Source organism: Orcinus orca, chromosome 18 (assembly GCF_937001465.1).
Source record: "Orcinus orca chromosome 18, mOrcOrc1.1, whole genome shotgun sequence".
Classification (NCBI taxonomy): domain Eukaryota; kingdom Metazoa; phylum Chordata; class Mammalia; order Artiodactyla; family Delphinidae; genus Orcinus; species Orcinus orca.
In genome coordinates, this window is record NC_064576.1 from 35,420,441 (window position 1) to 35,437,252 (window position 16,812).

Sequence of the window (16,812 nt, forward strand, 5' to 3'; positions counted from 1 at the left end):
ACTATTCCTAAGTACTTCATTCCTTTTGATGCTGTTGTAAATGAAATTATTTTGTTCATTTTATTTTTGGATTTATCATTGCTGGTATATAGAAATGTAACTGTATTTTATTTATTTATTTTTCTTTTTTGTGGTACGTGGGCCTCTCACTGTTGTGGCCTCTCCCATTGTGCAGCACAGGCTCCGGACGTGCAGGCTCAGCAGCCATGGCTCACGGGCCTAGCCTGAAATTCAGGGAAAGATCAACAAGGATGACTCATCTCAGTTCCATGGGTGTTCACTGGGCAACTTGTAGAAACCAGAGGATTCACTCAAATACCTGGGAGGGTTCCTGAGATGGCTAAGCCTCTTTCTTTTCATTGTCATTTTCTATGTCTGGATCCTTGGTTGTTCTCCTCATGGTCTCCCACTTTACATAAAATTTTACCCTTTTCTCTTTAGACAGATAGCCTGTACTTCTTTAGGTGATGAGTGGCTCCCAGAGAGCAAACAATGGAAATTGCAAAGCTTCCTAAGGTCCAGGTCTGGAAATCACACACAGCATCACTTCCACCATAATACAATGGTTAAAACAAACACAGGGCCAGTGCATACACAGTGGCAGGGGAAATAGATTCCACCTCTTGATGAAAAGAGTGGTAAATACTATTGTGAAAGGGCATAAACAATGGAATACATTGTGGCCTCTACCTTTGGAAACAATCTACTGCAACAACTGAACAGCAATGAAAACTTTTAGCATCAAATGTGGGCTCATTCCCCATTAAAAGGAAGCAGGATTTGGGGATAAATGGCCAATCCTAGGTGTAGGCAGAAAGTGCAAAAAATAAATTTGGAATATATTAACATATCAGAAAGCAAATAACAATCAAATATTATAAATAGAAAGATTATAATATAGTATATGATTCCTGATGTGATGCTTCATAAAGTACATAGACAACATATAAAATACCATTTCAAAAATTAATTTTGAATCTGTTCAAACCTCTAACTGTAACCATTAACTTACATGCAATTCAGGAGTCAGAAGAATTTGTTTAATAATAGCATGCTACTATTAGAGGAATTTGTGTTAGAAACTAACAACCTATTATTAGCTCTATAGCTGTGAGAAAATTATTTTACAAGGAACTTGAATCCCTTCTAAGTAAAATGGAAGTAAGAAGAGATTATTTTATGAACATATATCATATGTATGTGAAACAATAAAAATAATATAAAACGGTTATTGGCATAGCAATGCTGCCCAGTAAAAACGTTTTAATTTTTCCTCTTTTCCTCCTCCTGACGTACCTGTTACTTCCAATAAACAATGGCTGTGATTCCTAGCACAAATCAACCCCTGTGATTGTTCCTCATTAATAGAATAATCAACTATCCAGTAAGAAGATACCTCTTAGAAATAAACTCTGTTATGGTATGAAATGAATGACTTAATAATGGTCTCAATGAAATTCAAAGATTTCTTAGTAAATAAACAAAAACTGCCACAAGCTTCTATAAGCCCACTGAACCACCTCTCTCCTTCTCTGCCTTTATACATTACCTTCTTTCCTGGTACTTTGGATGGATTCTCCATGCTGTTTAGCAAAGACCAACACACCCATTTGTATACCAGATTCCATCTGCTCTCATCTACTTAATGTCATTTCTCCCACAATTCTCCCTAATCTCTCCTCTGAATCATTTTGTGTTTTCCTTTTTCCTAATGAATTTGTACCCATCAATAGACAAATATCCTGATATTCAATGATCCTACTTTCATCTGCTTATATTGCTCATTTCAATTTTCCCCTTTATATCAAAACCCCTCAACACTTGTTTACAGTCATATTGTCCATCCTAGTCTCCTTTACTGTTTCATCTCTGCTTCCTAACTTTGTAATAATTTAAACCTACAGGGCATAGACCTTGGCCATCCTTTCTACTCACATTCCTTTGGTTATCTCAAATAATCTGATAGCTTTAAACACCATCTATATGAAGACAGTTCTAAATGTACACCTCCACAAAGTCTTTTGACCTGAACTCAAGACCTGTATATTCAGTGGTATATTAACTACCACTTGGTTAGTTAATAAGTATATTAAAATTATAATGTAAAATCCTATACTCCTAATTCCCTCTGCCTCAAAATATGCTGTTTCTACAATTTTCACATTTCAGTAAATGAAAACCATTCTTATAATTGTCAAGATAATTTTTAAAATAATTATTGATTCCTTTATTATTCTTGTGCTAAAATTTAATCTATCACAAATCCTGTTTATCAACCTTCAACATATAACTTAAAATCAACCTTGCTTTGCTAGATGGTATTTTGATACCCCTCCTAGATTTCCTTTACAAAGTCAACACTCAACTCCTAGCTGTTGTGTATTGTCCTCAGCTGGCAGAGGGAAGCCATATTATTGATTAAGTTAGATCTCTTCTACTTCCCAGGTGGCCATATTCCATATTTACAGATAGAGGCATACAACAACTCTAAAATGTGGTTTATATTTTACACTGCAAAAATTTCTTCCTCTATCAAGCCAAAGCTAGAGTTTACTGGCTACCACTTTTGCTTAGATTTTCTTTCTTCTCTATAATACTTCATACTTCACAGAGCTTTGTCTTATGTTTTTTGTTTTTCTAAAAACATTCCTTTAGTAAGTTAAGCACACCAAATTTCTATCTCTTACTTAATTAATTGGAATATATTTCTTGCTTGTGTCCTTCTACTTGTCCTCTAGTCTATTATTAATACAGTTATCAGAATATTCTGTTAAAACAAAATGTGGATAATTTCACTCCTTTATTCCAAATATTCCAATGGCTTCTCACATTACTAGGATAAATGCCTAAGTAAATAACTTAGCCAAAAAACATGGGGTTGGGCTTCCCTGGTGGCGCAGTTGTTGAGAGTCTGCCTGCCGATGCAGGGGACACGGGTTCGTGCCCCGGTCTGGGAAGATCCCACATGCAGAGCGGCTGGGCCCGTGAGCCATGGCCACTGAGCCTGCATAGCCGGACCCTGTGCTCCGCAATGGGAGAGGCCACAACAGTGAGAAGCCCGCGTAACACACACACAAAAAAAGAAAAACATGGGGTTATCTGGAGCCTACTTCTTTTTTACCATTCTCACTTTATCTCATATTATGCTGTCCCTGGTCCACTACACCCTAATGACTCTGGTCTTTTTGCAGTTCTTTGAAACAATTGTCATACTCTCAAACTCATGGCCTTTACACTTGCTCTTTTTTCTGAAAGGAATTCACTTCTTTAAGATATTTACATAGTTTGCTCCTATACTTCTTCCTAATATTTAGTCACACATCAATATTCCATTGCAATGTTCATGACCACCTTGATTAAAATTGCAAACCTAACTTTACTATGGCATTGCATATACCTTTCTCTTATTTGCTGTTTTTTTCCCCCAAAGCTCATATCACTTTCTAACTTTATATGTGTATTTAATATTTATTTTATTGTTTCTCTTCATTCACTAGAATGAAAGATTCATGAAGACTGTATGTTTGTCTGTTTTATTCATTGATCAATCATCATTGACTAATAATCTCTCAATAAATACATGTTAATTCAAGAGGTTAGCTTACTGAAATTAGCAACAAACTCTTATAATTGTGATTACAACTCTGTATGATCCAATGATCCTTGATACATGTTGCATTTAGTATCCATTTTCATTACTTACATGTCACACTTTAGATTTTGGTATTTAAAAATAAATTTCAAACTACTTTTTATGTTTTCCCTAAAGTCATAAAATAGGTTCAAATGCACTTTTATTGTATCTTACAATTACTCAAAATATAAATGAAAACTAAACTTTGATAATGTCATCAAAGACCTGTAGCTAACACAACACCTGCATGTATTATACAACAATAAAGGGAAAGAAAACTAAATCTTCCCATGTTCAGCTTCTGTTTTTAACTTCTTCAACAATGTGATATTTAGAAACCTTGTTTCTTTGAACATAATTATCTAAAATAAGTCAAAGTTAACATTTTAAAGTTATAAAGCATATGGGAGATGTTGTTAAAACCTTGAAACATAATTTCATGAAATGCTAGTTGATCCCAGAGGTTGATTATTGCTTTGGTATTTCAAGAATGTGTGTGTGTGTGTGTGTGTGTGTGTGTGTGTGTGTGTGTGTGTATTTGAACTTACAAGCATCTAAAGACTTTTAAGTATTTTAGTGTGTACATAATCATATGTATTATCCTAAAGAGGCATTGTAAATTGTTGTTGAACTACTGTCAAACATTTAATTGGATATAAATAAGAAATTTGTTATAATCACAAAGGGGCAGCTATTTACACATAATAATCTAGTTATTTGCTGTTGATTAGTTATTTCCAAATGAACTGCATTCAATAATTAGTCATCAAATTCTTGATAGAGCCATCTGTATACTCTGAGGACTAGCAAATATTGATGCAAATGGAAACTTGTTTCGTGAAAGGTTAAAATGACAGAATTACATAAATTACACAATGTATCAATGGGATTGCCTGAAATATATTTTCCTAACTGTTCATATTAAATTATCTTTATTATCATTGAATAATGCCATTTTACTCTAAGTAATAAATACCAAAATATATTGAACAGATGGTTAAAAAAAAAAGAAAAATGGAAATAACAAAAAAATAGTTTAATGATTTAGGCAATTTCACCAAAAATTACCTTACCATGAAATTCACTGGACATTTTGAGGTACCCATACCATTATGTTCATTCTAATACTTCAGGTAACCACATGTAATATTTTACAACTTTGAGAATTTTCAGACATTTTGGGGAAGGAAACCACAGTATGTTTCAGTAATAAACTTTTAAATTTATCTTAAACCTCTTTCTTTTAATGCAGTGAGATTTGAGGACACTTCTGTGAGCATGAGTTTTTGTTTCTTCCAGGAAATTCTTACCCAGGAAATAAATCTATAAATAGTAAGAATACTTTATTGTTATTTAGTAAATTCTTTAAGTCTTATTTATTGCATCAAATAAGTTGTGCATCTGCATAAATACCTCCTTTTTCAGAAAAATAAATTCCTTACCTAAGCATCCAGCTCACTATCAACTTTTTAATTATCAAAACAATTTGTTAAGACTCTCATTTTTCTGTGTACAGTATGGTACAGCTAATCAATGTCATTTTAGCTCAGGTTCATCTCACAATGCACAAAGTGGGTCCAAAATGTGTTTATTATTCCCATTTCTGGAATGCATAATTGGAATAGATATATTAGAAGCTGGGAGAATCCCTACATGAGTTCCCAGCCCTATAGAGTGAGGGCTATAATGGTGGGAAAGGCTGAGTGGAAACCACAAGTGGACATTTGGAAGTGTGTAATTTATCCTAATTTTTTTGTCCTTCTAACTACTAGAGAACTTTTGAACCATATAAAACCACTGTATACTCATTATTATCAATTTTTAATCTCATTATTTGTTTCCCTCTTCTTTGTTCTCTTTACTTTATTTTTCTCTTACTCTTCTTCTTTCTTCTTTCCCTTCTTCACTTTCTCTTTTTTCCCTACCTATTTTATTTTAAATGTTTATATTGTTTATGTTTATGTTTAATGCATCTTTTTTTTTTAACATCTTTATTGGGGTATAATTGCTTTACAATGGTGTGTTAGTTTCTGCTTTATAACAAAGTGAATCAGTTATACATATACATATGTTCCCATATCTCTTCCCTCTTGCGTCTTCCTCCCTCCCACCCTCCCTATCCCACCCCTCCAGGCTGTCACAAAGCACCGAGCCAATATCCCTGTGCCATGTGGCTGCTTCCCACTAGCTATCTAACTTACGTTTGTTAGTGTGTATATGTCCATGACTCTCTCTCGCCCTGTCACAGCTCACCCTTCCCCCTCCCCATATCCTCAAGTCCGTTCTCCAGTAGGTCTGCATCTTTATTCCTGTCTTACCCCTAGGTACTTCATGACATTTTCCCCCTTAAATTCCATATATATGTTTTAGCATACGGTATTTGTCTTTTTCTTTCTGACTTACATCACTCTATATGACAGACTCTAGGTCTATCCACCTCATTACAAATAGCTCAATTTCGTTTCTTTTTATGGCTGAGTAATATTCCATTGTATATATGTGCCACATCTTCTTTATCCATTCATCCAATGATGGGCACGTAGGTTGTTTCCATCTCTGGGCTATTGTAAATAGAGCTGCAATGAGCATTTTGGTACATGACTATTTTTGAATTTTGATTTTCTCAGGGTATATGCCCAGTAGTGGGATTGCTGGGTCATATGGTAGTTCTATTTGTAGTTTTTTAAGGAACCTCCATACTGTTCTCCATAGTGGCTGTACCAATTCACATTCCCACCAGCAGTGCAAGAGTGTTCCCTTTTCTTCACATTCTCTCCAGCATTTATGGTTTCTAGATTTTTTGATGATGGCCATTCTGACTGGTGTGAGATGATATCTCATTGTAGTTTTGATTTGCATTTCTCTAATGATTAATGATGTTGAACATTCTTTCATGTGTTTGTTGGCAGTCTGTATATCTTCTTTGGAGAAATGTCTATTTAGGTCTTCTGCCCATTTTTGGATTGGGTTGTTTGTTTTTGTTATTGAGCTGCATGAACTTCTTGTAAATTTTGGAGATTAATCCTTTGTCAGTTGCTTCATTTGCAAATATTTTCTCCCATTCTGAGGTTGTCTCTTGGTCTTGTTTATGGTTTCCTTTGCTGTGCAAAAGCTTTGAAGTTTCATTAGGTCCCATTTGTTTATTTTTGTTTTTATTTCCATTACTCTAGGAGGTGGGTCAGAAAGAATCTTGCTGTGATTTATGTCATAGAGTGTTCTGCCTATGTTTTCCTCTAAGAATTTGATAGTTTCTGGCCTTACATTTAGGTCTTTAATCCATTTTGAGCTTATTCTTGTGTATGGTGTTAGGGAGTGATCTAATCTCATACTTTTACATGTACCTGTCCAGTTTTCCCAGCACCACTTATTGAAGAGGCTGTCCTTTCTCCACTGTACATTCCTGCCTCCTTTATCAAAGATAAGGTGTCCCTATGTGTGTGGGTTTATCTCTGGGCTTTCTATCCTGTTCCATTGATCTATCTTTCTGTTTTTGTGCCAGTACCATACTGTCTTGATTACTGTAGCTTTGTAGTATAGTCTGAAGTCAGGGAGCCTGATTCTTCCAGCTCCTTTTTTCATTCTCAAGGTTGCTTTGGCTATTCGGGGTCTTTTGTGTTTCCATACAAATTGCAAAATTTTTGTTCTAGTTCTGTGAAAAATGCCAGTGGTAGTTTGATAGGGATTGCATTGAATCTATAGATTGCTTTGGGTAGTAGAGTCATTTTCACAATGTTGATTCTTCCAATCCAAGAACATGGTATATCTCTCCATCTATTTGTATCATCTTTAATTTCTTTCATCAGTGTCTTATAATTTTCTGCATACGGGTCTTTTGTCTCCTTAGGTAGGTTTATTCCTAGATATTTTATTCTTTTTGTTGCAATGGTAAATGGGAGTGTTTTCTTGATTTCACTTTCAGATTTTTCATCATTAGTATATAGGAATGCCAGAGATTTCTGTGCATTAATTTTGTATCCTGCCACTTTACCAAATTCATTGATTAGCTCTAGTAGTTTTCTGGTAGCATCTTTAGGATTCTCTATGTATAGGATCATGTCACCTGCAAACAGTGACAGCTTTACTTCTTCTTTTCCGATTTGGAGTCCTTTTATTTCCTTCTCTTCTCTGATTGCTGTGGCTAAAACTTCCTAAACTATGTTGAATAAGAGTGGTGAGAGTGGGCACCCTTGTCTTGTTCCTGATCTTAGTGGAAATGCTTTCAGTTTTTCACCATTGAGGATGATGTTTGCTGTGGGCTTGTCATATATGGCCTTTATTATGTTGAGGAAAGTTCCCTCTATGCCTACTTTCTGCAGGGTTTTTATCATAAATGGGTGTTGAATTTTGTCATAAGCTTTCTCAGCATCTATTGAGTTGATCATATGGTTTTTGTCTTTCAATTTGTTAATATGGTGTATCACATTGATAGATTTGTGTATATTGAAGAATCCTTGCATTCCTGGAATAAACCCCACTTGATCATGGTGTATGATCCTATTAATGTGCTGTTGGATTCTGTTTGCTAGTATTTTGTTGAGGATTTTTACATCTATGTTCATCAGTGATATTGGCCTGTAGTTTTCTTTCTTTGTGACATCCTTGTCTGGTTTTGGTATCAAGGTGATGGTGGCCTCATAGAAGGAATTTGGGAGTGTTCCTCCCTCTGCTATATTTTGGAAGAATTTGAGAAGGATAGGTGTTAGCTCTTCTCTAAATGTTTGATAGAATTCTCCCGGGAATCCATCTGGTCCTGGGCTTTTGTTTGTTGGAAGATTTTTAATCACAGTTTCAATTTCAGTGCTTGTGATTGGTCTGTTCATATTTTCTCTTTCTTCCTGATTCAGTCTTGGCAGGTTGTGCATTTCTAAGAATTTGTCCATTTCTTCCAGATTGTCCATTTTATTGGCATAGATTTGCTTGTAGTAATCTCTCATGATCTTTTGTATTTCTGCAGTGTCAGTTGTAACTTTTCCTTTTTCATTTCTAATTCTATTGATTTGAGTCTTCTCCCTTTTTTTTCTTGATGAGTCTGGCTAGTGGTTTATCTATTTTGTTTATCTTCTCAAAGAACCAGCTTTTAGTTGCATTGATCTTTGCTATTGTTTCCTTCATTTCTTTTTCATTTATTTCTGATCTGATTTTTATGATTTCCTTCTGGTGCTGTGGGGTTTTATTGTTCTTCTTTCTCTAATTGTTTGAGTTGTAAGGTTAGGTTGTTTATTCGAGATGTTTCCTGCTTCTTACGGTGGACTTCTATTGCTATAAACTTCCCTCTTAGAACTGCTTTTGCTGCATCCCATAGGCTTTTGGTCATTGTGTCTCCATTGTCATTTGTTTTTTATGTATTTTTTTATTTCCTCTTTGATTTCTTCAGTGATCACTTCATTATTAAGTAGTGTATTGTTTAGCCTCCATGTGTTTGTATTTTTTACAGGTCTTTTCCTGTAATTGATATCTAGTCTCATGGCGTTGGTGTCAGAAAAGATACTTGATACAATTTCAATTTTCTTAAATTTACCAAGGCTTGATTTGTGACCCAAGATATGATCTATCCTGGAGAATGTTCCATGAGCACTTGAGAAAAATGTGTATTCTGTTGTTTTTGGATGGCATGTCCTATAAATATCAATTAAGTCCATATTGTTTAATGTATCATTTAAAGCTTGTGTTTCCTTATTTATTTTCATTTTGGATGATCTGTCTATGGGTGAAAGTGTGGTGATAAAGTTCCCTACTATGAATGTGTTACTGTCAATTTCCCCTTTTATGGCTGTTAGTATTTGCCTTATATATTGAGGTGCTCCTATGTTGGGTGCATAAATATTTACAGTTGTTATATCTTCTTGGATCGATCCCTTGATCATTATGTAGTGTCCTTCTTTGTCTCTTCTAATAGTCCTTATTTTAAAGTCTATTTTGTCTGATATGAGAATTGCTACTCCCGCTTTCTTTTGTTTTCCATTTGCATGGAATATCTTTTTCCATCCCCTTACTTTCAGTTGTATGTGTCTCTAGGTCTGAAGTGGGTCTCTTGTAGACAGCATATATAAGGGTCTTGTTTTTGTATCCATTCAGCCAATCTGTGTCTTTTGGTGGGAGCATTTAGTCCATTTACATTTAAGGTAATTATCGATATGTATGTTCCTATTCCCATTTTCTAAATAGTTTTGGGTTCGTTATTATAGGTCTTTTCCTTCTCTTGTGTCTCTTGTCTAGAAAAGTTCCTTTAGCATTTGTTGTAAAGCTGGTTTGGTGGTGCTGAACTCTCTCAGGTTTTGCTTGTCTGTAAAGGTTTTAGTTTCTCCATCAAATCTGAATGAGATCCTTGCTGGGTAGAGTAGTCTTGGTTGCAGGCCTTTCTCCTTCATCACTTTCAGTATGTTCTGCCACTCCCTTCTGGCTTGTAGGGTTTCTGCTGAGAGATCAGCTGTTAACCTTATGGGGAATCCCTTGTGTGTTATTTGTTGTTTTTCCCTTGCTGCTTTTAATGTGCTTTCTTTGTATTTAATTTTTGACAGTTTGATTAATATGTATCTTGGCGTATTTCTCCTTGGATTTATCCTGTATAGGACTCTCTGTGTTTCCTGGACTTGATTAACTATTTCCTTTCCCATATTAGGGAAGTTTTCAACTATAATCTCTTCAAATATTTTCTCAGTCCATTTCTTTTTCTCTTCTTCTTCTGGAACCCCTATAATTCAAACGTTGGTGCATTTAATTTTGTCCCAGAGGTCTCTGAGACTGTCCTCAGTTCTTTTCATTCTTTTTTCTTTATTCTGCTCTGCAGTAGTTATTTCCACTATTTTATCTTCCAGGTCACTTATTCGTTCTTCTGCCTCACTTATTCTGCTATTGATCCCATCTAGAGTACTTTTAATTTCATTTATTGTGTTGTTCATCATTTCTTGTTTCATCTTTAGTTCTTCTAGGTCCTTGTTAACTGTTTCTTGCATTTTGAGCATTCTATTTCCAAGATTTTGGATCATCCTTACTATCATTATTCTGAATTCTTTTTCAGGTAGACTGCCTATTTCCTCTTCATTTGTTAGGTCTGGTGCATTTTTATCTTGCTCCTTTATCTGCCGTGTGTTTTTCTGTCTTCTCATTTTGCTTATCTTACTGTGTTTGGGGTCTCCTTTTTTGAGGCTGCAGGTTCGTAGTTCCCGCTGTTTTTGAAGTCTGTCTCCAGTGGCTAAGGTTGGTTCAGTGGGTTGTGTAGGCTTCCTGGTGGAGGGGACTAGTGCCTGTGTTGTGGTGGATGAGGCTGGATCTTGTCTCTCTAGTGGGCAGGTTCATGTCTGGTGGTGTGTTTGGGGGTGTCTGTGGTCTTATTATGATTTTAGCAGCCTCTCTGCTAATGGCTGGGGTTGTGTTCCTGTTTTGCTAGTTGTTTGGCATAGGTTGTCCAGCACTGTAGCTTGCTGGTCGTTGAGTGAAGCTGGGTGCTGGTGTTAAGATGGAGGTCTCTGGGAGATTTTCACCATTTGATATTATGTGGAGCTGGGAGGTCTCTTGTTGACCAGTGTCCTGAAGTTGACTCTCCTACCTCAGAGGCAGAGCCCTGACTCCTGGCTGGAGCACCAAGAGCCTTTCATCCACACAGCTTAGAATAAAAGGGAGAAAAAGTAGAGAGAATTAGTAGAAGTATGAGGAAAAAAAGAAGGAAAGGAGGGAAGGAAGGAAGGAAGGAAGGAAGAAAGAAAGAAAGAAAGAAAGAAGCAAAGAAGGAAAGAAGGCAAGAAAGAAAGAAAGGAGGGAGGAAGGAAGGAGGGAAAGAAGGAAAAATGACAGAAAGAAAGAAGATACAGTAAAAATAAAATAAAGTATAATAAAGTTATTGAATTAAAAAATACTTATTTAGAAAAAAAATGGACAGATAGAACCTTAGGACAAATGTTGGAAGCAAAGCTATACAGACAAAATCTTACACAGAAGCATACACATACACCCTCACAAAAAGAGGTAAAGGGGGAAAAATCATAAATCTTGCTGTCAGAGACCACCTCCTCAATTTGGGATGATTTGTTGTCTAAAGGAGGGAAGGAAGGAAAGAAAGAAAGAAAGAAAGAAAGAAAGAAAGAAAGAAAGAAAGAAAGAAAGAAAGAAAGAAAGAAAGAAAGAAAGAAAAGTATAATAAAGTTATTAAAATTAAAATTAATTATTAAGAAAAACAATTAAAAAATAAACAATTAAAAAATTAAAAAAAAACCCATGGACGAATAGAACCCTAGGACAAATGGTGGAACCAAGACTATACAGACAAGATCTCACACAGAAGCACACACATACACATTCACAAAAAGAGGAAAAGGGAAAAAAATCACAGATCTTGCTCTCGAAGCCCACCTCCTCAATTTGGGATGATTCGCTGTCTATTCATGTATTCCACAGATGCAGTGTACATCAAGTTGATTGTGGAGCTTTAATCCGCTGTTTCTGAGGCTGCTGGGAGAGATTTCCCTTTCTCTTCTTTGTTTTCACAGCTCACAGGGGCTCAGCTTTGGATTTGGTCCTGCCTCTGCATGTAGGTCGCTGGAGGGCGTCTGTTTTTTGCCCAGACAGGACGGGGTTAAAGGAGCCGCTGATTCAGGGGCTCTGGCGCACTCAGGCCGGGGGGGGGGGGGAGGGAGGGGCACTGTGTGCGGGGCGGGCCTGTGGCGGCAGAGGACAGCGTGACCTTGCACCAGCCTGAGGCCCGCCGTGCGTTCTCCCGGGGAAGTTGTCCCTGGATCCCGGGACCCTGGCAGTGGCGGGCTGCACAGGCTCCACGGAAGAGTGGTGTGGAGAGTGACCTGTGCTCGCACACAGGCCCCTTGGTGGCGGCAGCAGCAGCCTTAACGTCTCCCGCCCATCTCTGCGGTCCGTGCTTTTAGCCGCGGCTTGCGCCCGTCTCTGGGGTCTGCGCTTTTAGCCATGGCTCGCGCCCGTCTCTGGGGTTCGTGCTTTTAGCAGTGGCTCACGCCCGTCTCTGGAGTTCGTTTAAGCAGCACTCTTAAACCCCTCTCCTCGCGCACCAGGAAACAAAGAGGGAAGAAAAAGTCTCTTGCCTCTTCTGCAGGTGCAGACTTTTCCCCAGACTCCCTCCTGGCTAGCCGTGGTGCACTAACCTCTTTAGGCTATGTTCAAGCCAACAACCCCAGTCCTCTCCCTGCACTCCGTCCGAAACCGAAACCCGAGCCTCAGAGCCTCAGCTCGCAACCCCGCCTGCCCCGGCGGGTGAGCAGACAAGCCTCTCGGGCTGGTGAGTGCCGGTCGGCACCGATCCTCTGTGCGGGAATCTCTCCGCTTTGCCCTCCACAGCCGTTGCTGTGCATTCCTCCGCGGCTCCAAAGCTCCCCCCTCTGCCTCCCGCAGTCTCCGCCTGCGAAGGGGCTTCCTAGTGTGTGGAAACCTTTCCTTCTTCACAGCTCCCTCCCACTGGTGCAGGTGCCATCCTTATTCTTTTGTCTCTGTTTTTTCTTTTTTTCTTTTGCCCTACCCAGGTACGTGGGGAGTTTCTTGCCTTTTGGGAGGTCTGAGGTCTTCTGCCAGCCTTCAGTAGGTGTTCTGTAGGAGTTGTTCCACGTGTAGATGTATTTCTGGTGTATCTTTGGGGAGGAAGGTGATCTCCACGTCTTACTCTTCTGCCATCTTCAAGGTCCCCCCAATGCATCTTTTTAAGCCACATTAAATCATCTTTGGAAGATCAAATTTAATTAAACAGATGAATAAATAACAGTATATAGTATGACTTACATTAAAATCTATTTGATTTTCTTGTTTATTATAGTAAAATTTTTCTTTAAAGGTACATAGTATTGAAAGAAAAATATTAAAAAAGAAATATTTTAAAATGTTAAATATATTAGGGGACCACAAATGAAATCCTAGTGCATAGCTGTTGGTTGTTAAAGCCATTGAATTCGGGGCTTCCCTGGTGGTGCAGTGGTTGAGAATCTGCCTGCCAATGCAGGGGACATGGGTTCGAGCCCTGGTATGGGAAGATCCCACATGCGGTGGAGCAACTAGGTCCGTGAGCCACAACTACTGAGCCTGCGCGTCTGGAGCTTGTGCTGCACAACAGGAGAGGCCAAGACAGTAAGAGCCCTGTGCACCATGATGAAGAGTGACCCCCACTCACTGCAACTAGAGAAAGACCCAACAAATAAATAAATAAATTTTTTTTAAAAAAGCTATTGAATTCTATGTCTGAATGCAAGTAGAGAGAACCACACTATATTTTGATTACTACAGAAAATGGAAACTTTCCCCAATAAAGAAAAAGACTGATTGCTTAAATGGAAAGAAATAGAAATAGTGTACTCCTCTTGCTTTTGATAAGGCTAAAACTTTCTATTGATTTCCCACTGGGGATACAAGTTAAATTTAAATTACTTTATCTGAGAGGAGATATGAGTATAACTATACATCTATATGCATATATATAGATATAGATACATAAAAAATTACCCCTTATATATATGCTTATAATCCCTAAACTAAGAATCAACCCAGATTCTACTGACTTGGTGACAAGATCCAAGATATTTTCATTATCACTCTGGATCAAGACATCTGAACTCATCATATAATCTTTGATTCTAGACAGAGGACCTCAGAGAGCTGAGTGGAGACAACCATAAAACCAAGAATAAACCATTCCACTTAAAATACTACTGTAAATCAAAGTTATAAATTGAATGTGTAAGATAAAATATCTAACACTACAAAGGAATCATCAAAATAAACAATCATATAATTAGTTTATGCTTTTAAGAATGAATATCATAAAATATTTTCAGTGAAATTTTATTGAATTAGCCTCAAAAGAAAATGATGAAATGATATCCATAAGTATCAAAAAATAATGGAACAAAATTGTATAGAAATGAAAGAAAACCTGAGGGTAGAAAAATAGTAATCTTAGAATGAAAAGTATAGTCATTGAATTGATAATGTAGTTAATCAAGAATGCTGGACATAACATCAATCTTTAATAAAAACAATTCTCATCTACATAGACAATAATCAACCTGGAAATGTAAATAATAACAAAAATCATAAGCTACACGGAAATAAGTTGTATAAATACTGTGCAAACCTTCTAGGAATAAAATAATGAGCCATATTATGGCAGATAAAATGGCATTAATAAATTAGGACATCAAATTGCAATGAAATGAACAATTCATCTTTATAAAGATTCCAATTCTTCATGGACTAACTGGTAAATTCAATGGCGCTCCATTCAAAAATCAAATAGTTTTTTTCTGTTTGTTTGATGGCTGGTAAGTTGTCTAGCTGATACTAAAATCTATAATAAAGATTAAGAGGAAATTCTGTTTCCACTCAAAATGGACTCACATGGACATAATCTATCCTTCTGTCTGAAACAAAATAAAACCAGCCAAAACATGTTAAACAAATTTCAAGAAACTTGGAGGTAGGCAACAAAGGACAGTAACTGTGAGAGACAAGATACAAACAAGGTTAGCCCTATGATTGCCCAAACTCCATTCCTTGAGAGTTTCCAGGCCATGGCACATGGAGAGGGAATAGGGACAGAAGCCATCCTGATTTGAGAAGAGTGAGCTGAGAGCTCACAGAGACAGGCTGGCAAAAGTGATTTTACAGAACAGAGTAGTGAAGTGGAGATAGACATCCAGAAATCTGCAAAGGGTACCTATCCATACATGTGAGAAAAATACATGAGGAAAGGACTAGAACAAAAGATTAGTCTTAATAGTGCTAATGCCCTGGACTCACAAGGCCTCTTCACATCACCCAGTAATGAAAATCTCATGATTTATAAGGAATTGGGGTGAGAACGCAGAAGAACACATATTTTCTGAGTAGTGAGAAATAATTATTCATAGAATGAACACTACTCTGTCTTACCTGACAAATCTTATCAAATCAGGTCAATTATCTCTCCAAGGACATTTCCCAAGAAACCAAGCATAGCTTCATTTTGAAGAGGTATCCATAGCTGAGGACTACATAATCCATTGTTAGTGTTTCCTCAAGATTAAAAGTCTCTTAAATCCTAGAACACACATGACCATGCTTTTCCAGGAGGAAGGTACTTTAATGACTGACTTCAACATAAGAAACAAAGTCTGATGCCCCAGAAAGAATATTATTTTCTTAAGTTGCTGAGATACGCCCCCCCTACACACACACATATACAGCATATACATCAGTTGCTAAGTACAGGTTGACAGTGTGTCCAAATTTCAAAGTGATTTCCCAGGGAGAGGAGATAAGATGGCAGAGGAGTAAGAATGTGGAGTTCACCTCTCTCCATGGATGCATCAGGGATACATCTATAGATGCAATGATTCTCACAGAACACCAGCTGAACAATAGCAGAAGACCTTGGACACTGGAAAGGACTATAAAGATCCCTGCATAACTGGGTAGGATGAAAAAAGGAAGGGAGAAGGAGGAGGAGAGGAAGCCAGATGGGACCTGCACCCCAGGGTGGGGGAGCCGAAGCAGAGGAGAGATTCCCAAATTCAGAGAAACCCCCTCTCTGATGGGGAGATCAATTAGGACAGAAGGAAAGCATTTGAAACTGTCAAGAGAGGGTGAAGCAGCCAATCTGTGTCAGATGGGACAGATTGAGAAGTACACAGACAGTATGTACTGCAACCCTACATGCACCGGATTGGGACATGTGTTCACAGGTGTGCAAGGGGGCTGGGAGCTGGAGCGTGGGGATTAGAGAACAGACACGGGGCGAGAAATGCTGTTGGCTGTGGGAGATGGACAGAAGGGATGGGAGGGTGGGAATCCACAGCAGGGCATGCCTACGGAGGAAGGCTGGGCTGCCATGGAAGTGGGGTGCTACTGTTGAGTCACATGCAGGGGGAGGAGCCACTATTGTAGCCTCTCTTTCCCCACATGCCGGTGCCTGCAGACAACAATAAAAGAAGCCCTCCCAGGACTGGCTCTTGATTGACAGCCACCAAGCAATAAAAAAAAACCCCTCAGAGCTAGCCCTCACCCACCTGCTGGTGGGCACCAGAAAATGTTCTCACTAGGGCCATATCTCTTGCACCTGTGGCTGCTGGCTTCCCTGCACATTTGGTGCCACTGGGGCTCCCACAATCCAAGCAGTCATACTACCTCTGCACCCTATCCTCACTGGGGCAGACCCAAGAGCTCCAAGGCAGCCTCAGGACCAGACTCCTCTG